Source organism: Haemorhous mexicanus, chromosome 2, assembly GCF_027477595.1.
Source record: "Haemorhous mexicanus isolate bHaeMex1 chromosome 2, bHaeMex1.pri, whole genome shotgun sequence".
In the NCBI taxonomy this organism is placed as follows: domain Eukaryota; kingdom Metazoa; phylum Chordata; class Aves; order Passeriformes; family Fringillidae; genus Haemorhous; species Haemorhous mexicanus.
Window position 1 is genome coordinate 58497577 of NC_082342.1, and position 27993 is coordinate 58525569.

General features: G+C 36.7%; 1 long non-coding RNA gene across 3 annotated transcripts; it reads left to right on the forward strand.

The window, feature by feature from the left end:
• On the forward strand, positions 1-27318 carry LOC132323591 (uncharacterized). 3 transcript variants are annotated; one of them, XR_009485375.1, is made up of 5 exons: positions 1-142; positions 6976-7066; positions 18812-18872; positions 22153-22239; positions 23824-27318. It is a non-coding gene; the product is annotated as an uncharacterized LOC132323591 (long non-coding RNA). The 3 variants fall into 3 exon arrangements; XR_009485376.1 differs by lacking the exon at positions 18812-18872; XR_009485377.1 differs by lacking the exons at positions 18812-18872; positions 22153-22239.
• The last annotated feature ends 675 nt before the right edge of the window (positions 27319-27993 follow it).

A 27993-nucleotide genomic window follows, 5' to 3' on the forward strand; every position in this document is an offset into this window, starting at 1 on the left:
TACCGCCGCCGCGGGGGAGGCGCGGGGGCCGCCCGCCCTCCCGCCCCGCGAAACTCACCTCCCTTCCCCTCCGCTACCCCGCTTCCACCCTCACCGTCGCGCTTCGGAGCGGGTGCCGCCGCTGCCGCCGTCGGCACAGGCGGTAAGAGCTGGAGGGACCGGGCGCGGCTGGGGCAGAGGGAGCTGGGCGGGCGGGGGAAGAGCGTCTTTGGAAAACGGGGGCAACCTGCACCCCGCCGCCGAGAAAAGTCACCTCGGGAGCCCGGCGGGCAGCGGGCCGGGAGGCTCCGGGAGGCGGCGGCAGGTCCTGGGCGGATATGTCACTCGCCTCCCTCAGCCTCAGCAGTCGGGAGCGGCCGTCTCCTCCGGCAGGTAACCCCGCTTGCTCCCCGGGGCGGCACCGCGCCCAGGCGGGGATCCCGGGAACGCCGCTTACACCCGGCCCGCGGAGAGCGGCGCGGAGGCTGGCGGGGGGGCGGGCGGGAGCCGCGGGACAGACGGAGCTCCAGAGGGTCCCGGTGCCCCGCGCTCCCGGGACATGATAGGAAGGACAGGCTTCCCCTCATCTCCTCTCCGGTCCCTACCACCCCCCCGCCAGCGGATACCTCCCTCCCGCGTTCTCCCCCCCACCTCCCGCCTCCCCTCTCTCCGCCGTGGAAATTTCGGGGCAGCGCCCGGGACACGGAGGCTCCTGCTTCCCGGCTCTGCAGCAGCCAGCCGCCAGGATGACTTCCACACTTACATGCACATCTCCCTTTCTCGCCCGCCGCCCCCAACCCCCCCCCCCCCCCCCGCCTCCTCCTTCCTCTCTCCCCATGTTTTCGTAAGCTGGATTAATGCCCCTTCGCTCTTTCTCTTCCCTTTCCCTTCTCCCCCCGCACCCCTCCACCCCAAAAAAAAAAAAAAATATAGAGGACAACCTTCAGGGTTTTTTTCTCCGTTTGTTTCCTCTCCATGTTAGCAGATTAACTTCTCCGTTTAAGCGCTTTCTCCACCTCCTACTCAATCGCTTAATTTCCCGTGTCGCGATACGGAGCCGCCTTTTGCAGGAGCCCGGGTGATGGTCGTGCTGCCACATGCTGTCACATTTATCATCTCTGCCCCTTTGGGTATTAACGAATGACCAAAGTGCTCTTCATCCCCTATTGCACAGAGCTATTTTTTCCCCCTTGTAGCGTTAAAACGCGAGTTTCCTTCCTGGACTGGAGGGGGGGAAACATAATCCGAGACCATTTGAATCGTGCCAGCTATTTGTAGGTGTTTTTCCTCTCCTCCCACACACCCCAAAACCAAGTAAATACCCTCCCCATAGATAGCCCAGCCTAATACTGTGATCAGAGCTGGCCATTCACCTCCTCTTCTCCGCCTACAAAATTCTCTGTCTCTGTCACCCGGGTCGCTATTTGTCATTGGCTTAGCTATTTTTTGGTGGTTGTTTCTATGTCATTTCTCGGTGGCCAGCAGCTCTCGGGCTCTCGTAGCTGTATGAACGCGATCGTGCTTATTGTGATAGGCGCCGAGATCTCTCGCAGCCTGTGCGCTGGGCGATTCCCCCTCCGCGCACACACACATACACACATAATATGTGACACGGTGCCTTTTTCTCCACGACGTTGTTTAACCCCCTCGGGGCCGGCTCTGGCGTGGGCGCTCGCGTTTCGGAGTGGCGCACACAGGCTCACAAGGCATCTTTTTGTGGCGGGAGCGCCGGCGGGGACAGCACCGTGCGGCGGGGCCGGGAGGGAGCTCGGGCGCTGCCAGGCCAGCGGGCTCTTTCCCAGCCACAATTTCTAAGCCTTACTTTTTTATTCCTCTTCCTACTTCCCTCTTCACTTTCGGCCGCCCGACTTTTTTTTTTTTTTTCTTTTTTTTTTTTTACCTTTTTTTTTTTTTTTTTTTCTGGAGGCAGGAAGGCGTATGGCGTATATTTTCCCCGATGCCGTGTGAGCGGCGGGTGCCCGGGGCTGCCGTCGAGCTGGCGGGCGGGCAGGATGCGCAGCGAATGCAGCATCGGGCCCCCCGTTAAGGCGCCCGTTCAGCGGAGGCTGGACCGGCTGCTGCCCCCCCGGTTGCCCGCAGGGACGCGGGGCTGGGAGGTTGGACCGGGTCACAGCCTTTCCCCGCTCCTCTTCCTCCCCCCACGCTGCCCCCCCGTCCCCCCGCTCCCCCCCCCCCGCGCATCCCTCCGCGGCGTTCAAAGCCAGAAGCGGCCGCCTTGCGCTTAAGCACCCCGGGCACCGAAAATAACGAGTTAACCGAGGGACGTAGGAGGGACGTAGGGAAGAGTTGGGGTGCAGAAGTGCTGTACAAAAGATTTCTGTGTACATGGCTGAGAGCGTGTAGTCTTAAAGTGAAATGCAAAACTTAGCATTTCCAGCATGGCAACTGGATTGTGATTCAAGGTATTTTCTGTGTAATGCAGAAATCCAGCAGTTCAAGGAGATTTTTCTGTCTCAGATCCCTAGTTTCCCTGAATTCTTTTAATCCAGTACATAAATTACACTTTTTCAGTTATTTTTTTCCTGGGAATAGCTACTTAGTTTGTCTCCGCAATTCATACCTTTGTGCCCTGATAGAAAATTCCACTTAATCCTTGAAATTGAGGTCCTAGTAAGATCCTATTGAGATTTAGCACTCATTTCTTTAGCTCTGCATCATTACTTTCAGAGTATTTTCAGAAATGTTTTTTGACAGTCAGTATGGGAATGTGCACAAAGCTGTTTCACTGTAGCTGTGTATACTTTGAAATATCAGAATTTGAAGAGATTTACACTACTCCGCTGTGGAAGTGCACTCACAAATACTGACTTTCACTTTCAATGAAATAACTGTCCTGACTCATAGCTAATTTACAAAAAAAACCCCTATAATTCAGTATTGTACAGGTGCGTGTGCATTTTTCCCCACTAGTCATGTTCAATAGCATGCAATTTATACCTGTTTTTCATTTTAATTAAAATCTGTGCGTGGCACATGTTTGACTACATGAAACAACTGTTCTTTTAAGCTTTCTTATTTCTCAGCTGCACTGTTCTCATATTTTACAATTACATAAAGGTGGGTGGGGCTAAAATGAAAGCAGTAAGCAATCTAATATGAATATATAGCGTATTTTAAGTAACTTTTCCTTCTTATATTTGATGTACTCCTTATTTTGAGATACTTAGGGGGGAAAAATCATGTAGCTTAAATAGACCCCTGTAGAGCTGCTTGCATTTTTTACCTCAGTTAAAATGTAAAACATTAACTGGGATTACTTGGTCCTGGAAAAGTTGCATTTGGAGGAAATATCAATTGAACTTGAATATCTAAATATATATATTTACATTTTATCAATAAGTGAAAGCTAAAGTTCTATGCTTAATTAAACCTTGCTTAGGTATAACATGTAGCATAGTGTGTGGGGAGTTTTTTTGACATTTTTTTGAAATTTTTTTTTCCTTTGTTTCTTTTGAGTCTAATCCTTTATCCTGATTCTTAGGAAAAACATCCAAATAAGCTTCATTTGGTTTGGGATTGTTTTTTTTCTTTTTCTCCTCTAAAGTTTTACTCTAAGTTTCGAAGAGGTACCCTGTCATTTTATAGATGTAAATCTACTGAAGCTGAAAGTAACTCTTGAGAATTTTTAATTTTCAGAAATAACAGTAATTTGAAAGTATGACTGTGTATCTGCGTGACCTTTTAATGTGTTAGGCTAATACTTCATAGAAAGCTTATTGTAGTAACATTTTAAGGGCAGACCTCATATGCAATACCAAGGTATCATGAGGTTCTTTTTCTGTTTAGTTCATTGTTTGGGAGTTTTTTTATCCTTAGCTTCTGGAATTCTGAACCTATTACTATTCCATCCAAAATGTAATGTCATAGAAAGAAAAATAAATTGGAGTCTTTAATTCCTTAATTATTTTTATGACTAATAAGTCAAATTCTGCAGCGAATTACAACTGGAACTGCATACAAACTACCCTGCCTGTGAACACTGTGTGAAGATGCACATCTCACCCATCTTGAGTGTCAGAAGCCATCCTAACAGGTGTATCACTGCTTTTCTGATACACTTTTACACATGTAAAAGCAGATGAGCTTTCTTTACACGAAAAGTAGCCACAGATCAGTTAGTGGTCCTCTTGTAGGACCTTACTGGATTTTGTTGTTTGCTCTGGGGAGCAATTAACTCCTGAATATGTAAGGGAGAACCAAGAAGCTTATCACTGTATTCTACAAATATGCTGCAGGTATTCTGCTTTGTAGATGCAGTCATCCACCCACACCCAAAGGCCCATTGCAAGTTATTTGAGTAATTCATGTTCATTACAAACTGTCAAGGTTAGAGCGCATCTTGGACTAGTTTTGACTGTCTGGGAAGGAAATAGAGAATGAAATTGTAGGCTTTTGTGTAGAAACAAAAACACTTTTCTCAGAAAGTTTTTAAAACTAAAAATAACTTCATGTACACCAGTAAGTGTTTTCCCCAGATTTTTTTTCCCCACCTATTTATTATTATAAGTTCTAAACATTAATATCTAACACTGGAACCTGATCTCAAAAATTTGTGTTTTCTGTTATCATTAATACTTGAAAAATTTTGTTTGAACAGGCTCCCCAAATTGTTTTTGAACTTAGTCCTCTGTGACTCTTCTCACAGCCATCTATCTTTTTAATAGAACTAGTAATGTATTTTAAAGATTAAAAAAAAAAAAAGTTGAAATGTTTCTCAAAGAGAAAGGGGACATCAGGCAGAGTAGAGAGGTGTAGCCAGAGATTTCCAGTAACCTCTTTTAGTCAGTGAAAATGTTGCTTTGTAGGCTTTTTTGGTGCATTATTGGCAGGAGTTATGTAGAATTTTTAGGTACTGGTGTATTAATACATAAGTTGGATTTCAAAAGGAATTTCTTTATTGAAAAATGTCTTCATTGTGGATAGTGGACAATTTCAGAAATATTCAGCATAAGCTAGGTATAAAAATTTCTGCCCATAAGGGTGTAAGGCAATGTCTGTACTGATTATTTTTTTAACCCTTTCCTGTAAGTTTTTAAAACACTTATTCTAATAACAAAACTTTGGGATACAGTTGATATTACCACACTTGAGTAATAGTTCTGATCTTAGCTTTAAATGCTGTGTGAGAACTTTAGAAGATTTGGATGAGTGTTAAAGGAGGGAGCACAACTTGAGCTCTAGTCCAGCTAACACTTAAAGTTGGTCAATTTTTTATTCTAATATTTACATGTAATAATATTTTTAGTGTATCATTAAAAATAAAAAAAAATTCTCTTTTTACAGAGAATACTAAATTTTTTAACTTTATCTAATTCTTAAGACTTTTCTAGAGCTCGATAATGAACAGTTGCTAGTTTGTAAGGATGACATCACACACACACATTTATTACCAGATGCACACAACAGTAGCAAATGTAAATTATGTACATTTAGCTTTTATTTTGTTAAAGGTTTCCCAAGATGTCTTCTAAAACTGAAGGCGATATTGTTATATTGCTTAAAACTGAAAGATAGGAGTGACTTTCAGTAATCGTTATTAATGTCTAAAGGAAACCACTGTTAGAAATAGGACCCCCCCACCCCGTGACTATTTAGATTGTTTTCAGACACTCTAGTGAGTGAATCTGCAGTAAATAGAATATTAATAAACTTTTTAGCACTGAATCTTGTTACAACTAATTATTTTATTTAGCATAAACTGAAATTCTCTTGAAGATTTGGTCTGAGAAAAAGATAATTACACATCGTATAGGGCTTAGGCATGTATTTTCATTTTAAATAGCTTTATGTAAGTCCAGTTTCAATATAATCTTCAAGCATGTTAAATCTCAGTATAAGCACAGAGGGGGACCACAACTTTGGTGTGTTTGGTTTAAAAACAAAAACTTTTTTAAAAAAAGGTGAAATACATGATGTGTGGAATACACGAAAATACAAATTCCTTTTTCTTATTAAAGCAGGGTGATTATTATAAGTCTATAGCTGTGAGGGGGGGTTGTAGTATTTTTTTGAATACTCTCAAAGAATAAAGAACAAATTTATAGAAGTATTTATGAGCAGGTGAGCTGATTTAGGCATCAGTTATTCATTTATTAAGCATAGGATGTGTCTTGTTATGGTGTCTACAATGAAAAGTTCAAATAAAGTCAAAATAGATTTAAGATTTTTGTCTATGCGAATGCAGTATTTCCTCCAGTAGCTATTTGGCTATATTTACTGCATCTATACTTTGTTCTTACCTGATCAGGGCTGCTGCTTTTATTTTAATTTTTTTTCTTTTTCTTTTTTTTTTTTTTTTTTTTTTTTACTCCTAAAATTTTATTTCATCTCTCAGAATGTGTTATATGACTGTAGTTTTTCCATTATATGCTTTAAAGTAGCTAATATTTGTAGGCTGAATTTTAATAAAGACAATACTGGTACTGCCTTGAAGAGCAAAAAAAAAAATTCAAATTCCTTTAAGTGAAACACTAGAATTTAAATACTTAACAGTCAATAGCATATCTTAGGAAATATGACAGCAGTAATCACACATCCATTAAGTAGTTTACTTACTAAAAAAACTTACCTGTTTGCTTGTTTGAGGGTGGAGAGAGGGATTGGTACTGCATAGAAATGGAGAACAACACCCCTTAGTCCTTTTTTTCTTTTCTTTTTTTTTTTCTTTTTTTTTTTTTCTTCTTTTTTTTTCTTCCTCCTTCCTCTTACTTTCATCTTAAAATGCTGTGGGTAGAATGAAAGCAGAAACATGCTAATCTGATTTGTTTCAGGAGGCTTCTGATAATAAAGAGGCATATCACAGGTGTTCCTAATCAAGTCAGTTTGGTTTTTAAAAAAAAGTATTTTTAAAATTAGGATTTCCTGTAACATAGACAATGCGAGGGTCAAGCTGATGACCTACATCTATGTTTGGGGATCAACCATGAAACTGTGGGTGTTGGAAATATGTTATAATACATGACATTTTTATTGCAGGTTTTGACCTTTCAATAGAGAGCTGATTTTGGAGAACGGCTTACTCCTGTGATTGAAAAACTCTCTGGAAGGTTGATGGAGCATGAGCATGGTATATATTATATTAGCATTTCTCTTATTACATATGTTCTTTATTTTAAAAAATGTACACAGTAGTATAACTTATTCGGAGTATTCAAAATAGGCCAGTTCTAATGGGATTGTTCAAGAATTTATTATTTGTTAAAATAGTTCTTCTTTACACTCATCCTGTAAAATTATAAAACACTAAGTAAAAGTATTAACACAGGCTGTGCTCAGATGGAAATGAAGTGGCCAAAAATATGTATAAAAAGCTGAGTTTGCAACAGCCTTGATCCATTTGAGCTATATAAATTCTCCATATAGTATTGTTCTCATATTCCTGTCTTGGGAATAACTCCAACTGAAATGTTGCTAATCCAAGAAAAAAGTATGGATGATATAAAAAAATTATTTTTCAATAACTTTTTTTTTTTTTGTTGTTGGGAGGGTGTGTTAAAGAATAAAATAGAATGGAGAGCTAGCTGAGTGTATTTCCATATAGTGTGTAAAATTTGGTTTTAAAGGCATTAATAAACTAGCTATCTGACAAGCAAAGAAGCAGAAAACAGAAAAAAAGAACAGGTTTTCAGAGCCTTCCATCTGTATGGAGGCTCTGAAATATTCAGAAATTTTATTTATTTTATTTTTTGGCAAACAGATATTATATAGCAAAACACTGAACAATTTAGAGGAATTAATATGGACTGTGCTACACTCATATTGCAAGTCCTGCTTTGCACTAAAAGCCCTCATTTGGCTGAAACTGAGAAATCCATTCAGAGTAATCATAACCCATCTACTCATATACGAACAGTCTTAACTAACCATTTACACAGACAATTGAAATTAAAATAGCAACTGGTCTTGGATTGAGTAAATTTGTTTAAATACAAAATGGAATAGTAAAATCTGTAAGACTTTATCTTCAGGAGAAGATATTTCAGTACAACATATTTTATGAACATGTTGTGACTTTAGCAATTCCAACTTTCAGGTGGAATTCATTTTTTATTCTTAATCAAATCTGTCTGTCTTCAAGAAGACTTTTTCTTTGTAGGAAGTAATTGTACCTTAAAATCAGAGGAATTTTAAAAACCCAAAATTTCAGTTTATCCCAGTAACTCCTAATTTCTACCAAGCAAATCCAGTGAGGTGTAGATTTCATATTTCCTCATTGTTGTAAGTAGTGGCTGGTAGGACTGAAGAATTACTGGAATTTACCAGCAGTACACCTCCTGTTACAGAAGTATTTGAGGCAGATGGATTCTGAATATATTTTTCATACAATACTATGATTTTAGGGTAGCTAAGGCCTCCTACAGAAAATTCTTAGTTGAGTAAGAAAATTTTGAATACAGAAAGTATAGGAAGTAAACCTTAACTTTATATAAGCTTTGAAGTTTGTGATTGGTGAGTAGGTAATTCTTTCAGTTTTAATTCTTTCTTTATGTCATTAAACATACAGTGAAAGTACTTCTATTAATGCTGTAACTGTGTTTGGGAAACATGCCTAATGTGTTCCCAAATAAATAAATATTTCGGTCTGTCCAGAAGCTGCTTTGGAGGTACTGCATTGCTGCTGTTTCTTTCTTATTTTCTTTTTTTTTTTTCCTTTTTTTCCCTTTTTTTCCCCTTTTTTTCCTACTAGCTTTCTTAGGAAAATAAGGATTTTAGGATTTCACTGAACGGTTTGAGTTTGTTCATTTTTTTTTCCTGTACAAAAGCAGTTACATTCTTGTTAATGAAAATCAGGATTATATTGCAAGGCAAAGGTATCTAAGGCTCCCTTGTGAGATATTTAAAAGGTGAAAGTTTGATGGAGTGTTCCTTGGTCTGACACAGGTTCAGAGTATTTCTCATAGATTCTTATTCAGCAGAAAAGGTGGTTTCTGGTTCACAACTGTAAATCAAAGGGATTTTACATTTAGGGCCTAATCCTACAAACTTTAATATACACAAGTAGTTCTAATGACTCACAACCATGAATAAGGATTTGCAGAATGGTATTCTCATTAGATGCACACTTTCTTTCCTTTTACAAATTGAGTATATATTGAAGTATTTAAAACTTTAAGACAGGTCTAAATGTTTTTTTAGGAAGTGCAAAGAGTTTTGCAGTAATGTAGTAATTGAGTCTTTCCCATTTACAAGCTCTAGTATCTTTTAAGAGTGCTGCAGTTGTCAGTTATGATTAGAGTCCACTTAAGGTGTTGATTTGCTCTAGAATATTTTTGCTGAATTTTGGCCCATATTAATTTTTAATTTTTTTTTTCTAGAGCTATTTTGTACTTGGTAGTCAACATGAATGTTTCTTGACCTGAAGAGTAGGTGAAACTTGCAAGAAAGGTAGTGGGGTGCATTTGTTTTATTTTCCTACTCTTAGCCTCTCCTCTTGTAGTTCTTATTTAGCAAAACAACTACTGATTTTGTTGGAAGTTCAGCCTGAATTAAGGGCCTGCAGTGCTTGCCCCTTAAAAATTGCTGGTGTGGCTATTGCAAGCGGTGTGCTTGACTTTGTAAACTGTTTTGCAATATCTAATTGTACTGAGGTTGAAAAGATAAAAATGTGCAGACTTCAGTAAAGAAGTGCTTCAGATGTGGAACTTTTCATGGCCACTTCTACTGCTCTTACTGTAGGTAGAACACTTGAGGCTCTACAAGTCTTGTTAATTAAATCATAATTTGAAAGCTGACAATGCATGCTTGTTGCTCATCCAAAAGGAACTGTTGCAGATTACTTTTACAATTCGTTTATGATTTCTTTAAGGACTTCTCTTGCTTTGCAAAGGCAACTGAAATAATTTTCCTTAAAGAGATCTGTGGCTATAAATGCAACCCATTGCTAGTTATTAAAATACATGTAAAATCAACCATTTTGCTTGATATCTTAGGCATGACTATTTTAAGTTTTAAATCCAGAAGCAACTGAATTTTCTGGATTTTGTTAGTTTAAACTAAATCCAGCCCTACATTATTTTAAAATAGAATTTTGTAGACTATTAGGTTTAAATAGACATTAATTTTTATTGTTACTTCAGACATTCAATGAAACATGTTGTAAGCATCCCAGCCTTAAATTCTTCCTATATACATCATTTTTCCTTGTCTATTGATAAAATGATCTTGCTAGGCAATAGGAAAAGAAAAGCAAATGGCATGAAAATTCTTTAGGAAAAATAGTTAAAATATGTGAACTGGAATATTTAAATGCTTATTCTTCTTACTCAAATATAAATATATAAAGGCATTGCCTGCTTTTTATTGTTATTTTTGTCTAATTTCAGCAGAAGTCTGAGGAGGAATTTATGTAGACCCATGCGTTGAAGGTTTCAGTGGGGGAATGAGAAATGTAATCAAAATTGTTTAGTGTCCATATGGTGTATTGATGGCTTCTTAATACACCTTGGTTTAGACTGCTGTTTGCACACTAAAAACAGGGCATGTATGAAGATGCAATTGCTAATTGAGTAGTGTCTTTAATAAACAATTGTTTCTAGCTTTGTTAATTTTGTATTTCTTTCAAACACATGGATATTCATGGTAATTTTTTTATGTGTTTGTTTGGGGCAGGACTTTTTTGCTTATTCTAAATTTTTAGACCTGTATTATAAGAGAATTAGTTCTTTTTATTGAAATACATTATCAAGATAATCTAGTCAAAGCAAGATATCAGCAATATCTAGTTTTAATTTGTGAGGTACTTAAAAATCTTAGTAATGTTCAAATACCTCTGAAGTATTTATACCTTTTCTTTAACCCACTGCATTTTAAGAGCTTTGTTTTTACTTCCTGTGAGTGTCCTACAGGGGTTTTTTTTGTTTTGTTTTGTGGATGGTTTGGTTTGTTGGTGGGGGTTTTTTTAAAGCCTTTAGTCAAAGATTTTTGTGATTTTTTTTTTTTTATACTTACTTCCATTTCCTAGTTGATATGAAGAACAATTTAAATTTTAAAAAAAAAAAAATTTTAACTGCCCTTTCTCCCCAGAGAAGGAAATGGATTTTAGTATTCATATGGAAATTAACTTAGACATTTAGAAAGTATTATAATTATGAATATGACAATGACCTTCCCAAATTTAACTGATCATTTCCTGCTTCAAAATAGATATACAAGTCACTTCTAGACATATAAGTCACTTCTAGATTTAGCAGGACTTCCAGTGGATCTGATAAATGAACACATTTGCTTTATAATTACTGTATTCTTTTGGGGCAAAATTTTCTCTTGGTAGAATGGGTAGATACTGTGGTCTTATGAATGTTATCACTTTATTCTGAAAATACCTCACTTTTTCTTGTTGCAAGTTAGTCCATATTTTAGTCAAGCTCAGAAATTAGACAAAGATGCTCCATCTGTTGTGAAACATTGCAATGGCTCTTATAAGAAAGTCCTTCTCTAAGTGAAAATATATTGAAAAGTTTATTGTGGAACAGAGTGATACAAAAACACCTAATGTCAGCATTTTCCACAGGCAAAAAGAACTCCTGATCAAAAAGAATGATTATGTACTGGTTACCCTGTTCCTCTGCTCCCTAAAACCAAAAGATTTTTTCCAGGTTCTCAGGAGAAGGGAAAATGCTGCTTTTAATGCCTAGCACAGGAGTTATAAAAGCAGCACTCAAATCTGTACTTTTCTTCATTGTGTTAACCCCTAATTCTAAAAATATTTTTTCGGTTCTGTCAGAGCAAGGGATTGTAGTTCTGCAGGACCAGACTATTTTTTAAACAAAAGGTCATAAGCTCATCTTTAATTCTATGTGTGTGGAAATCCATCGCTTGTATGACATGCAAGTGTTACTAATATCTTTTCCATACTTATTTAAGTCCCAGATTCATGACTTTGCTAAACAATTTGAGGGCAGATAAAACACGGTTTGAAATAAAATCAGGGAAAAATGCTTGCCTTCCCTTCCTTGTATTACCAGGTTTAAAATCTGGATCTTCATGGTGCCTGTTTTGCATCTGGGTTTAGGGTGTAACAAGGAGACTCTTGACTTAGCAGTGAGAGAATAATTCCTTCCAGGCTATTGGTACTGCTAAACTGTGTTCTGTTGACACCAGCAACTCCACTGTTTTTTGATGTTCTGATCCCACTATAATGACACCGAATTTGGCTGTGAATATTGAGTATTTGCTTCAGAAATGGATATTTTTGTGAAACTGCATAAGAAACTTACTAGTTTTAGAAATGTAAAATGTAAAACTCATATTTTAGAAATGTAAAATACAATGTTTGTAAGTTCTTTCATAAATCTGTTGTCCTTGATTTTTTTTTTTTTTTTTTTTAGGGTGGGGGCTGGCATTTAGATATATACACTTCTTGTATTTTTGGTGTGTAATACTTATTTGTCAACCTCACAGCCTTCTGACCTGAAAACAAGTTTGGAACACTGTTCAGATTTTTTGTTTAATTTTTTTAGCTTAACATAACTTATGTTGCTGACCCACTTTCCGTTATTAAAAACCTGAACAGGATTTGTCATTGAGGTAGGAATTAATGAAGGCTAACACTAGAGGGCAATTCAAAGCAGCAGCCTATCCCAGAACAGTTATGGGTGCCTGTGGCCCTGAGATGAAGAAGAGGGAGCCAATGGAGACTTTCCCAGGGTCTCCCCCAGACAAAAGCTGCTCTTTGTGATTACCCTCCTAAATGGTTTGTTTAACTCACTTTTCATATCTTGGAGTGCTCCACTGAATGAGAAAGAAGTGAAGACAGTTGTTATGCTTTGCTGAATTACAAGTTAAGAAACATCTTCCACAGTGTCTTACCTCATTCAGTCCCGCCATTGTCAAAAAGGCACAACTTTCTCGGTGGTGGGTTTTGCTTGGTTTTTATATGCTGTCACGTGCTACATCAAGCTCTTGGAAAGATACTGGGTTCTGGCGGGCAAGGTAACATTGCAGAAAAGCTTAAATGTCTTTTGTTAAGTACCAAGAAAATGGAATATATGGTGAGTAAAGTATTTTCTTACAAAATACTATAAAGTTAGTCAAATTAAGATGACAGTATGAATAATAATTTCATATTAAAAAAATACACAAAAACCAAACCACATGATAACCAGGCTAAGGCATCAGAGAGGTACTTTGTGTCTCTAATTTTATCAAGTAAAATATATTATATAGAATGGGAAAAAAAATAGTTGAAGATGAGCAATAAAGTGATGTATTTAATATTTAACCAAGTAGAAGAGATCATCTGTGTATATTGTACACAATTTAAACAATTTATGTAACAGTGCATTACATAATAAATTACAGTTTTCACTGTTGCAATGTTCATTATAGATTTACAGAGCATCTTAAATACTTGTAAATAATAACCTGTAATGCAAATGATGGTGTCGTGGTTCTTGAAAAGCACTCAAGTATTCTTATTTTAGCAATGCAAATTTTCTCATTTTATTGAAATGTATGCACCCAGCCGTGTAAATGCTTGTGGCACAGTACAAATTTGAAAACAAAGGGCATTTTATCTAAGAGTCTGTGTGTGAGTTTATACCTGTCTTTCTATCTAACTTTATATGCATATATATATAATATATTTTGTGTACTTGTATATAAAAAAGCAGATCTATTATTAAAGTGCCATGTTTGTTTCTACACTCTGGATCAGTTAGTCAAGTTGTATTTTCTTTGTATTTTTTTGCACGACTTACTATTAATGTCTAAAATTTGCTTTAGCTGCAACAACTTTTCAAGCTGTTTTTCTCTAAAAAATATTTACTTGCAACCACTCTGGCAGTGCCACAGATCAATATAAATACTGCAGTGCATTGTAGCAGTAAACATTTACACCTGTTTTCAGCAGGTCTGATCAGCAACTCTAGTGCAATTTGAAAATATGTAATCTGCTGGCAGTGATGTGCCCAACCTCTGGTGCTGGTGCCTTTGAAAGAGAGCTATTGTGTCATAACATAGTATATATAGTCCAACAATGACTGGCCTTGATCAGTCTGTCCAAGAAGAAAATAGTTTTCTTGGTTCTTAATTTGCAAAATGCACAACAGGGGGAAAAGGAGCATGTGAAATTTAACCTACAGAAAATGGTAGGTTCTCTGGGATTTAGGGGGGATTTTTGGTTTAACTGGGGGAGTGGGTTTGAGGAATTAGTTGGCAGCCGTGTACAGTGACACAGAGGTCTTAATCACACACATGAACTCTTGGTTTTGGAATGTATTTCTATGAAACCGGTCTGATTCTAGGTGATTAAACCAAGCATGCATGTCAGCTTTTAAGGAACTGAACCCTTAGTCTTTTGCAGGTAAGACACTACCATTTTAAGAATAAGCACTTTGAGACAAATATGACTTTTCTCTTTTTTTTTTTTTTTTACTCTAAATCAAGGAGATAAGTTCTGTCATTAACATTAAAGCTGTCTTCAGTATTTTGTTTATTTGAACAAAGCAAGAGTAAATGTGTAAGTACCAGCAATGTGCAGACCAGTATTGCAGTATTGGTCTGTTCTGCCTTTAAGCAGGTGGTTTCATGTGGCAGGCTGGAAGAGAGACTCTTTTTCTTCCCAGCTTTTGACAAAAAGATGACGCATATGACTCAGAATTAGAAGGGGAAATCTGCCAGTTTGCATCAGTTCCTTAACTTGTGGGCTGCTATTCACCACAAAAAAAATCAGTATACTCGCACCAGTGCTGCTTAGGAGATGAGGAGTAATCATTTCCTTCAGAAAGTGTAGGATGATTGGAGTAGGCCTTTGATACTTTACACTAAGCTTTTCCTATATTAAGGTATTTTTCAATTATATTAAATTTTTAGAAAGAAAAAGTGATTTTATTAAATGCTGCATTTAATAATTAATATAGAAATCAGATATTATAGCTTAAGGTAGATCAAAAGCAAAGTGATTTGTTTCATGAAACTTCTGTTTTGTTGGCACTGAAACTCAGCTGTTATAGATCTCCAGAGTCAAAAGGTAAGGGATTTTTTTGTATATTTTTTAACCTAATTCCACATGTCTGCATCTCCAGTTCCAGCTTTTAAGTAAGTTACTAGGACTGGAGAAAAAAAAAAAAAGTAACTTTGAAGACAGAAGCCATCTATTTTGAAGGGAAAAATAATTACTTGAAGTATGGAAGATCTGTGTTTTCAAAATGTCTTGCTTTAGACCTGCTGTAAAAGATAATACAGATAATTTTGGTTCTCTCATATAGGTTTGAATTATGATGGCGAAACACTTCTTGCAGTACTGATATTGCTCAAGGAGCATACTGTCAAGTAACTTCTTATTTAAAAAAATTTAGATGCTAGTTTTCAGAGACTTAACATCGTTTAGGTTTGTGGATATTTATTAGTTTGAGAGTACAATTCTGATTTTTTTTTTAACTACTTGTGTACTTTAAGTATTGGGTTATAAACCCCTTTTTTTAATATATTAACATCTAGTTAATTAATCGTGGTTTTACTTTAAGCTTGTTAGTGAAATATTGAAAATCTAGCTTAGTATAAAGCCGTAAGAAGTACCCAGCAACCTTATCACTTGTCTTTATTCCTCCCCCCCCCCCAAAAAAAGTTCCTTTCATTTGTCAAAACCCTTGTTATTATTTGGAAAAGCATGTTCTAAGTGAAGTATGTTTTCTGGCTGGAAAAATTAAATTTACTGCTTATTGATCTGTGTCAGCCTTAGCCCCATTTTACTTTGTATTAGCTCAGTTCTGTGAATAGTGGGTCTCATTGATGGAAAGTGGGGAACCAAACAAATGTTTTTGAAAGGGAGTACACAAATCTGTGTTTTAGATGGTATCTATTAAGATTAGTAGGTTTCTATTAAAATTTCATGGAGAGGTGGGGGAAAGATTGCTGCACCAGCTATCACTGAATAAACAATAAGATAATATGACCAGGAATCTGCACCCCAAAGGTGTTATGGACACCTGAAACTTCTGCTGAAGTGGCTAATTAAATAATGAAGTTGTAGAAATACAGCTAACAGCTGGAAAAGTAAAAGTAGCAGTTACTAGGAGTAACTGCTCCACTAGTTACTATTAACTAGTGGGTTCCCTTAACAGTTGAGTTGATTTCTTCAAACAGGTCAGTCTCACCTTTCCTAAGTCATGCTGTTGATGTCTGGCATTTTATAGAAGTCATGTAGTGATGATGTTAAGAAAAAGACAAATTTACTGCCTGAGCCAGAAGGCAGGCTTACAAAAAGCAACTTCTTTCAGGACACGAAAAGCTCTTTGTTCTGTGGCCTTGGTCTTTTTGTGCTTTGACCCTTATTTTATAGCATTGTCACTCTGACCTTAAATCTTTGAAAGCAGACAAGCAGCAAATTTAGCCCTTTACAAGTGGGGTTTCATTCTGAGCTATGGGCCTGGTTTTTATCTTTAGGCATTATGGTCCCATACAATACTGAGATGTAACAAAATATCAATTTAAGATTTGTGGTTTGGCATACTGTAAATAGTTATTATTTATATATAAGGCAATTAAAAAATGTTGCTCTGTTACTGGCCTATGGTTTGTAATCATTCACCGATTTGAGATAAGACAGCAACTAGGAAGGCAGTCTGGCTAATACTGACCAATATATTTTTCACTTTCCTAGAAGTACTTTGGAAATTGATCCTGTGCACAGACCACCAGGGTTTCTGCACAAATGACTTGAATATTCTACTGAGGACAAGAAATGCTTTGCTATACATTCTAAAGTTAGAAGATTTAAACAGCGGTACTTGCATGGCCTTCTTTCATAAAAGGCTGTGCCAGTTTAGGGGAGCACAAAATTTTATACAAGGCCAGTGACTGTTACAAGAGCAAGTCTTCTGAGAACTTCATTAACTTAATTTTTTTTTTTGTAAGACAACCAGCAAATAATTGAGAGAACCAATAGCTGATAGATTTTAAAGTTTTAGGTTTTTTAAATTTAATGCATTTAAAAGGAGAACCTGTTTCCCTGTCTTAATAACTTTACATTATGTACCTGATTTGTATTGAACAGTTATTGTTGTTTGGAGAGGGATTGTCACATTTTCTTTTATCACTAATGATTTCAAGTTTTGGAAAGTTTAGCTATAATAAGAGGATAATCTTTCCTGAATGTAATAGTGTAATAATCTAAGTCTACATTTATTGGAGAACTTGAAAATATTTATATTTTTAAATTTTTTTTTAAATCTGAAAAGGTGTTAGAAAATTTTTTTACTAGTCATGCAGAAACTGAAGATTATATTCTAAGACAGATCTGGTTTTCTTTTTGATGGATCCACTATATTTAGTTTTATTTTTTTAAGTGATAAAATTGGGGGGAAAGAACATTTTAATTACTACTATAATGAAATATAGAATTTACTTTGTTGAACGTAGAAAACAGCTTCTTCATTTTTCTTAATTTTGTGTCCTTTCAAGCAGAAAGAATGCCGGTACAGATTGAAAGGGTTCACACAGTTTTTCTTCCTGTGTGCTTGCCAAAGGTGCAGAGAAGACAGATTTTTAGAAGTTGTGTGCAAGATACCAGTGCAGTCAAGAGGGGTCTGGAAAGCTTTTCTGAAATGCAACTTTTACAAACTCTGCTACAACTTGGAGCTTGTTACTTTACAAGTTCCCTGTAAAATGTTTCATATAGCAATCTAGTTTAATGCATCAACTTCTGATAAAAAAAATTTTAGAAGCTGGGAAAAGAGGTGGGAGGGATTAGTCTTATTCAGTTTTGTTTTTAAGCTGCAGTTGATTCTAAAATACAATTATAATATACCAAACAGTACATTGATAAATTTTTTGAGTGCTATATCAGCTTCCCATAGTTATGCTTTTTTTAGTTAGCAAGCTATAAAAATGGACATACTGTACTTGTTTAAGGCAGAACTGACTACCTTTAGTTTCTTGCCTTTCACAAAAATCCATTGCATTCTGTTTGCTATTCATCACTCCAATAGAAGCACCAATATTGCAGAACCAAGTAACAGTTTTCACTTTGGTTTGTCTTCCTGAGTGCAATCAGCGGGGGGGGTGCACCTCATACAAATTAATGCATGAATCAAGCTAGTATAAGCAGTAGTTGGAGTCTTAAATAAGTAAAAAGGGTGTAAAACAGAATTTGATGTTGAGAGTCCTTAACTGCACTTCTGAATTTCTAGGTATTTTTATACTTCTGAATTTCTCAATGGTTTTACTTCCTGGTTTTTATTTTTAGCTGGCTTTGTTATTTCATGTTTATCTTAGGCAGTAGTTCTCCAGCTAGTCTAAATCTGTTTGTTCATGATCCTTGGAGAGATGGCTGGACACATGATATAGATTCTCCAAATTTAGTAGCAGTAAATTTCAGTAATCAGCAGTCATCTGCTTTACTTTAGTTATTAATACCTCACATTGCAAAAAATGTAGTTCTCCCAGTCTTTTGCCATGGTTATATGAGGAGTGTTGTTGACATAATCAGGAAATAGTGAACACACAATTTTTTAATGTCAAATTTTGTGCTACCAAAACTCTAAATTACTGCTAGTTATCTCTGTTCAAGTATTCATCTTTTTGTTCAGAGAATTATTTAAAGCGTTATTTATGATTTTTTTTTTTACACAACTTTATAATAGTCTTAGAAATATTCAGCTGCTTGCTAGAAGGTATGGGAGGACCTGTTATACATGGAGAGTGTGTATAAGCTTGGTCCTGGATTACTGCACCTCTTTGAGGTGAAGCGTGGCAGATTTATTGCTGTGTTAAGAGTTATTTAATTTTTAAAAAACTAAACAAACACATGCAACAAAATTGCTAGTTAAGAGAGATTTTTTTAAAATGATTTAATTATATTTTTTCTTTTTAGAACTGCAGTCTTGAACAGCAATTAAAAATCTCACTGTTACTTCAGGAGAAGAGCAGTCAAGGTATATAGTTTATTATCTTAATTCTTCTTCCTCTGACCAGAATTAACTGAGTATTGTAGATTATGCCTGAACCAAGTAATAACGGAATAGTAGCCGAAAGTACACTGATACCTTCAAAGTTAATGTTCAGAAATATTTCAGTGGAATCTTTTCTTTTAAAAAATACATGCATATCACTTTAAAGGCTGCTGACACCACAAATTAGATGGAAACATAGTTCCTTAACAAAGAAGCAGGAAGGCAGGAATAAAATAGTATACTTCTAAATCTTAGATTTGAGAATGAATAAGAGTAATAAAATCCTAGTATGTTTGCAGTATAAATACTGCAGTGTTGAGTAAGCATATGACAAAAATAAAATGAAACTATTGTTTTAACTTGGAGAGAGGGGTGTAAACAGTGTATGAGAAAGATACAGCTACATACACTTTTAGATCTGAGAATCTTAGAGAATGGAAATATTCGGATTTCTGGGTAGTGAACGGTGATATTATCTCTGTCTTTTCCCCAGATTAATTCAATAAAACCCTAAAAGTATTTTCCAGTGTTGAACTGCCATTGTGTGTATTCATAGTTAGTGGTGTGTTAGTGGCACTGAACTGTCAGAGGAGAGCTTGGCAAATTTACCAGCAGTTGTCCAAAAAGCTACACTGCAAAATATCCTGTCTAACATAGAAGTAACTTACTCCATTAATGGAATGCACAGAGCAGGACACACTTGTCAAAGATGCCCCACTTCATATTGTGCCATTGCAGTGCAAACTCTATCTCATTTCTGGTTAAACTAAGCTAACTGGGGAAACTGAGATATGGACGTGTAATTGCTGATGTCAGGACTGTAGAGGATGGACAGAGGATGCACTGGTGGACAAATGTAATGCTTTTACACTGGAACACTAAAGTCTTTCAGGCTCATGTTTGGTTTTCTAATTTTATTGTGAAATAAGGTTGGGAAAGGGTCACAATGAACAGTGAAGCAATAGCCTTGCTTTCATATTGGATCTGTGTTTTGTATTTATGAGTAAGGAACTAAAGCAATGGAATATGGCTGTGAGCAATGGTGTATAACACTATTTATGAGGAAGAGCTTCTGGCCAAGAAGTATCAAGGGAGCGCTTTTTTTGTATGACCAAAAGGCACAAGGTAAATGTTTAATTTTATATCATGTTCTTGGGTATTGGAGACAACATACAGTGTTTAATACAAAGTCCTTGGTGTCTCTTACTCCAAGTCACTGGCCTGTCAGTCAGATTGCAGGCCTAGTGGTACCTTCTGGATATAATATCTTACACAGAGGTTTAAGGAGCTTATTAGTAGTTATAGTAGCATTTAAGGAGCTTATTAGTATGTATAGTAGCCAGGATTGACTTGTAGCTGGTTTTCATAGGGTCAGAAAAGATTGAGTTTGGCTTGGTGTTGTCATAAACTCTGAACTATAAACAATAAAAACTGAAAACGATATTTTATATTGGGCTTGGTCTTTGACAAATCAACTAAGAAATACTGAAATCAAGGAAAGGCTCCTTCATTGCTTGGGAACACTGATTGCTAAAACTAGGGCAAATACATATACACATACACTTCTCTCTTTTTTCCTTTCTTTTTTTTTTAACAGTTCCAGTACATTTTTTTCAAAGAGCATTCCTGACATGTGTATGTGAGCTGCTTCTGTGGAATTTCAGTTTTGCATCTTCAGAATCCTTCTTCCTCAGCAGAGTTCTTGCTTTTAGGGACTTGGGAAATGTAATGGAGCTTCTTGCATACATGATTCCCAGCTTTTATTGAGGTCTTTGTCAATTTGTCTCTCATCCACAGACTTAAAACACAAGGATGGAGGTAGGAGACTCACTCATGGTAACACCTATATTGACTTTATGACCAAAGCGTAATGGTAAACAGCTTTGTGCAGACATTCCTGGATTTCAGTAGACTCCTGGCTCAGCTATCAGTACACTTCTTATCTTAGACTTCCTCCTTTCATTCTTTTCCTGTTCCACAACCCCTTCTCTCACATAGACTGCCTTCAATTTTATGTGATAATTTGCCTATTCTCCTTGCAGATTAGATCTATTTTAATAGCAGTGTAGAAAACATACAGTCACATTGTGTTGAATTTTGGGTTGGTTGGTTTCTTTTGGGACATTTGTAGAAAAGTTAAAAAGAGGAAAAAGAACCCAACAACAAAACACCATCAAAAATCATTAAAAAAAAAAAAAAAAAAAAAAAAAAAGGAAAACTCAAACAGTCTGGAATCCTGTAATTCATGCAAGGTTTTGTGTTCATGTTTTGAATGGGTGGGTAGAATTACCTGCAAGTTTTCTTACTAATGTCCTTTCTGTAGAAAATAGCATAATAGTTCTGCCAAGTCTTCATTTCATGGTGTGTATAGTTTAATTTTAAAGGGATTTAGTTATACAACAAGAAAAAACCTCTCCATACTTAAGCTAGAACCTGAAATCAACAAGGCAATTGAAAGAATAGTATCTGTTAAACACATGTTGTTTCAAATGAAGAATTTGGCCTGAATGTAAAAGTGAGAAATGCACTTCCAAAGGTATTAAATGTTGCTGCTGTCTTATTTAAGTAATTTTCTTTCAATCTTTTAAAGTAAATCTACAAGTACAAAAGAATATTTTTTTCTTGCTAGAGAATATTTTTCATACTTTTTCCAGAAAAGTTGAAGTAAATCTTTTACTGCTGGCTAGCATTTTTGCTCACATCTATCTTTATTTATGCTTTCCACACATAGCACGTATATATGGTGGAGATTTTGTCTTTACTTTTTCTTCTCTTGGTTTATGCCTAGCACAGTTTCTTCAGGGGGGGAGACCAACTGTCAGAGCATATGTTTACAGTATAGGTTTATTTTGACTTTGTACTCCTGCTTTAGTTCACCATGGTAAGTTGGGTAAGTTGTGCCTATTTAATTTAGTTTGCCTATTTTAGCTGTCTGATTTAAAAAACAAACATAGGTAGTAAGAGGTAGGGTGGGGATAAGCGTAAATAGAGCTGTGCATGTATAAAATATACTGGAAATGGCTCTTTGATGCAGTTCCTACAGTTAGCATTCCTGTCTGGGTAAACTATATAAGAAGTGTTGCTGCTCTTACCTGTAAATTTACACTGGCAATCTCACTAATTAGCAAATTTGTGGCAGAGGACTCTTCTAGCTGATATTGCCCTGCTGTATTACTGTAGGAACAAAAATAGGAAGGGAGAAAAGAAAATTCCCAAATCTTTCCTCCCACATGGCCTTCCAAATCTCTTTTTGTGCTTCCAGATAGCCCTGTTAATTTCCAGAAGTTGTCTGTCATGACTTGACTAGGAGGCTTATTGCAATGGAGTGGCATGCTTGGGTCCATGCTGTGTAAGTAGCTTTTGTCTTAACAGTTTAGTATAAAAACATTAAAGCATAATTCATGTTATTTAGGGAACCAGTAAAAGGACTGTAAATCTCTGACATTCTTTAGTCTAAGAAAATGATACCTAGCAGCACCTTGAGCTCCAATCTCTTGCCTGCATCAAGTAAAATAGCATGGTCAGTTCTAGGCTGGAGGCAGATGAACTCCTGCCCATAATAACAGATAAGTTACAATTCTTGCTAACAATTGTTTTGGGTTTTAATTTTTTTTCCTCTGAAGTTAGTTAAGGCTCTTTTGAGTCTGTCTGCCCAAAAGTTGCAGTAAGGGTAAGCTGCAGAGCTAACAGATGGCTTGAAGACTGATAGAATAGTTCACAATAGCTTATTTTGAAATTAGCTCTTTTCTCTTACATATGAAAGTTTTTGGGTTTTCTTTTCACATCCAAGTTTCCAGATGACAAAAAGTCAGATTAGAAAATAATCCAGAGTTTTTTGCTTTCTTTTGAAATAAACGTCTGCATAATCTTTAGTTCCTCTAACTAGAAACACAGTTGTCCTGTTTGTTGTTCATGTCTCATTAAGGTATTATGCACACATGACAAAGTCTAGAGCTTCACCGTAAATTGTCAGCTTGGCAATGGACAGATGTTTTCTAAACATTTTGTAGCTCATTAGCACAACTGGTGTTACCACATGAAAACTAAAGTTCAATAAGAAAATTCTACATTCAGCTCAGAGTATGTTTCTGTTTCCTTGAAGCATGGTAGACACCTTGGCATAACGTAGCAGCACATAATGGTTTGTGGGTTTTGAAAAGGTGCAGGCCATATTGTGCTGCCTCAAAAATACAAGGATTTCATCACCCTGAAGAGACATACCACTTATGAATTAGTCAATCTTGTGATGCTGATGTCTGTCATACTTTAGCAGCACGTAAATATTGGTGTTAAGACTGTAAATATCTCCAGTATTAACTGTGCTGCTGAAGTAAGGCTAGCCACTTCTGCACGCGAGTCATGGAACAGGACATTGCATGTATTCCCTATGCCTTTTTGTTGCTGTACATTTATATATTGTTTGTATACGAACACTTTCTTAGCTTTTTTTGTATTTTCATTTATTCAGAAAATATATTTAGAGCTTCATAGTATCTGATGGTAAATAAAATAGACATATATATAATTTTGCTTTGGTTTATGTGAAAACTGAACTTTTTTAAGGAGCCATCTCAAGCTACACCTGTCTAACAATGCTTTGGTAAGTGTTTGTTTATATATTTGAGAACTATAAAAATTAAGTTACTTTAATTATCAACACATTTCTCTATTAAAACTCATAAAACTGTGTTTATTTTTACAATCTCTCTAAATTAGTGGAACTGGGAACTATTTGGTCATGCTTTTAACAAAGAGAGCTCATAAAGAAAAAGTGTCTTCCAATTTTTTTAACAAAACTTATTAACCACTTCATTTCTTAAACCACTGGGCTATAGACAGGTAACGGTTTTATGGTTAGAAGTTTAAACTGTGTATCTGTCTGTGAATTTACTAATTTTTTTTCTCATCTTCCACTAAGATTTTTCTCTTGCAGGAGAATTTTTCATTGAGATGATTGAAATTGCTGCAGTGAGAATGGAAATTACTTAGGCTCCTTTCCTTTTAAAAGCTTCATGCGAGAACTGTGTGGTGAGTCAAATGTAGACTAATGGTTATGTAAATGTCACTAATTTTAGATACAGATCTGAAAGTGTGTTTCCTTTTAAGATTTTATTTTCTTCACTATCATGACTCAGTATCACTTGCTAATCTAATTTTATTAGCCTTGTTGTATTTTACCATTTAAAATACACATACCTTATTCAAATAGGTCTTCACACAGTCAAGTTAATATATCATATAGATGCTTTAAAAGGAGGAAAAAAGGCTTATCTGCACTCAAAATTTGTTTTGATTTTAGCCTTCACAGAACTGCTACTGGTGCCGTTGCACAGGTACAAATATGATGTAGATGAATATGAATCCAGGTTGTTATAATTCATTAGTTTGCATTATTTGACCATATTTCAGAATTTCAGACTGGTAAAAATCACTCATTTTCTACTACTGCTATGAATTTGAACTGACAAAATTACTTATAGCTAAAATTTCAAATTTAGTTCAGACCTGAGCAGTTCTCAATAGCACAGCTATGCAGAATTAGCCTACAGCTTTTCATAAAGAACATTTGTGTGCACATTTACCTACCACATTTCTCTTAATGTACATGACCAAAATGAGGTAGACTACTTACAAAAAATACCCTATCTGGCTCAAAGTTGGATAGCTTTCTCTTTGAGTTTCTTTAGGGAGTTTCTTTTCTTTCTTTCAACCTATGCAACTGCTAAATATTAAAGACCTGCACATACACTTCAACCATTTGAGGACTTAGAAACGCTTGGAAAGACCTTAAAGGTCTCTGCTTCTTTTCATCATGCTGCAGACTGGTGCTTGCAGCAGGCCCATCCATCCAGTTGCTCTTGTAGATCTAGTATTTTAATGTACCCAGGATTTTTCCCAGAGACTTCCATGAGTAGATGTGAATCTAAAGAGCTGATCAGAGACTTGAGAGCATACAACAAATAAGTCTATTTACATGGCTTTGTCAAAGTCCGGTGGCCAAACTGTTTGTTGCTGACTACTTCATTGTGCTCGTGTTGGCCTTTGTGCAAAGAGTGAAACAGACTGTGCTTCCTTCTGGTTCACCATGCAAACTCCTATCACTGGCACAAGGGCAGGAAATAGCAGGGAGCAGGAAGAAGCAGAAGGGCAAAGGTTGGAGCGCCTTGTTCGGTGGCCCTAGCAGCATAGAATAGTTCAGTGACATGGTGAAAACACAGTTTGAGCATTTGCAGAACCAGAGTTCAACTGAGGAACCAAAGTTCCTGTCTGGATAAGAAAACTGCTTCAAGTGCTAATGAAGGCCGATTCAATGATTCAGTTCCTAAACCTTTGAAAAGGATGTTACATTTCTCACATGGTTCTCAGGTGGCTTAATATTAGCAGTTATATTTTCCAGATGTTTGCCTGTATGGGTGGTGCCAGAGACTGGCTGGATCAAACTGACTTCATGTTGCAGCTCTGGGGTCCTAAGGACTGTGCCTGATGTAAGAAAGAAAGGCTCCCTGTTTTCAGTTCAGGTGCTTGTTTTCTGCTAGGCTTAGGAGCTGTATGGGAAAAAGATGCTTAATTCACATAAAAAGGCAAGAAAAGATAGGCCTGCTTGAAAATAAACGAGACTAATAGCTATATATGAGTGAAGACAAGTAATTTTAGGAGCATGTCTAAAAGTGCAATGTTAAAAGGCTGGAGGTGAGAACAGATACAGGAAGATCTGATGAACTGGAAAATCAGAAGGATTGAAATAATTTGGGCAAAGATCTGGGGTGTTGTTTGTTTATTGAAATTGGAAGAAGCGGCAGCCTGACAGAGGGGATCTGACTTGAGGCAAAGAGAACAAGTCAGGTTTAAGCAAAGAGGCTTGCACTCCTCAGATGATTCCTAACATTCACTGGAGTGCTCTTCACATCCAGAAGGTAATACAGACTGTTAAGTAGTAGCTTTTGCTGTCATATTGGAAATCACTGTCAATTTCACCTCCCTCATTGTATTCCACAGAGAAGAGGGCCAGCCTATTAGTACCCTCAGCTACTTGATGGATTTTGGTCCTGAAAAGAAATCTCAAAGTAAGAATAGTTGAGGTTGTAAAGGAGATCTCTAGTTCAAACAGGGTAGTTTCTTTAAGGCTATGTCCAGTCAATTTTGAATCTATTCAAGGATGGAGACTCTGCAGCCTATCTTGTTCAGCTAGAATTTCATGCACTTCATTTCTTACCTGTAGCCTCTTGTCCTATTTCTGGACAGAGAAGAGCCTGGCTATGTCTTCTTTACTCTGTCGTACCCTCACCAGCAGGCATTTAGAAACATTGCTGAGATCATACAAACACAAGCCCTTTCTTCTCCAGGCTGGAGTCTCAGCTCACTCAGCCTTTCTTCATGTGAAAGATTCTTCAGTTCTCTCATCGTCTTTGTGGAAGTCAATAAAATGCTTCATCTAATAAGGGGAATTAGAATTCAAAGGAGGAAATGGTTTTTTTTGGGGGGGGGAACAAAGCACAAGCTAATAACTGTAAAAAGAACAAGAAGATCACAAAATGAAACATTAAGAAGTTAGATAACTGTTGGTTGAAGATTCTGCAATCTTCATTTGCCCCCTTGTGTCAGTATACTATGAAGCAATCTTCGTGATCACACAGAATGTTTAATCTATTGATAGGGTCAGTCTGTGGTGCTGAGCTGGGGAGGGTGCTTGTGGGCTGCCAGCAAGAAGCCTGATGTTGCTGTAGGTGCTGCAGAAATTAGTAAAAAATTCTCTAGGCAATGGAACAAATGGCTGCAAGTAGAGAAATCCATGTCTTAGTGGTTATGTCTAGTGAGAATTGCTAAGAATTGGATGTGATGTTTATTTTTCTGCCTATATTCTTGTGTGAGGCTGGACAAATAACCAGGCCATTGTTTCTGAGTGCGTATATTGTGCTTTACTTTGGAGGTGTCTGATTTAAGACACATCTGAAAGAAACACTGGTGGTTCACATTGGTAGCTGAGCTTCTTAGGAGCTGTCATTTGAATAAAATACTCTGTGAAGTTATGTCTGCTGACAGTCTCCTGTCTTCCTAAAGAGAACTTCAAACTGTTGCATACTATAATAGTTTCCACACCTCTGTGTCACATTTAAAGCAGGAGTAATGGACACATACCTTGAACGGCTGGTAGCTACTTTTGTTTAGTAGCTGTACTACAGTAATGCATTGCCTTATGGAATTTTCTATGGCATTTATTAATTCTGATTTCAGAGGAAGAGGTGAGTACTGTGCATCTTTTAAAGATCAGATCTGCAATCAATTTTCCTTGTTACCAGTTCAGGCTGGGAAGCAGAGTTTCTGTGCTGTTCATTCACGGTCTGTTTCTGCAGTCCTGCAAACTCCAAAATACTCTGATTTTGTCCCGTCTTGTCACAGATTCATTTTGCAAATATAACTCATTATTAAACACCTGTGTGTGCCATTTTTTGCTTTCATTTTTTGCTGTCATTTTTGTAACATTGTGCAAAATCTTCTAAATAGTAAAGGTAATGTACATGTTTGAACTTCAGCGTATTTGACAATAAATTTACCTGTCAAGATCTATTTTATACAGAAAGAATGAGCTTTTTAAATTGTAACAATTTCTTAATGTACACCAGTAAGCACTGTATCTCTAAAAATATGAAGTTATACCTAAGTATTTAGGACTTCTACCACCATTTTCTTCAAATTTCAAAGGCAGTTTTCTTGGTACAGCCTATAGCACACTTTGGTAAATGAGAGTGGTCTGTACTAGAAATTTGGATACAGTGATCTAAAAATGTTTCAGCTTTTCCATTAGTCTTGGTATCTTGAGTATGTGGGAAAATCTTTTCTAATCAGGTAGCCACATTAGCAGTAATGGTTGATTTTGAAGTGTCTCGGCTCCCTTTATCTGTATTGCAACCAATTGTCACAGAAGTCAAAGAAATTATAGAAATGTGCCCAAAGTGGTCAGCTGCTATTGTACCAGTTTAACAGCAGCATCAATTCTTCATATAAAAACCAAACAAAGCATTTAAAATGTATTTGAATGAAAACTTTTGTCTGAGGTATATGTGAATCTCCTTTCTAAGGTGGAAGTTTTAAGTGTATCAAAATA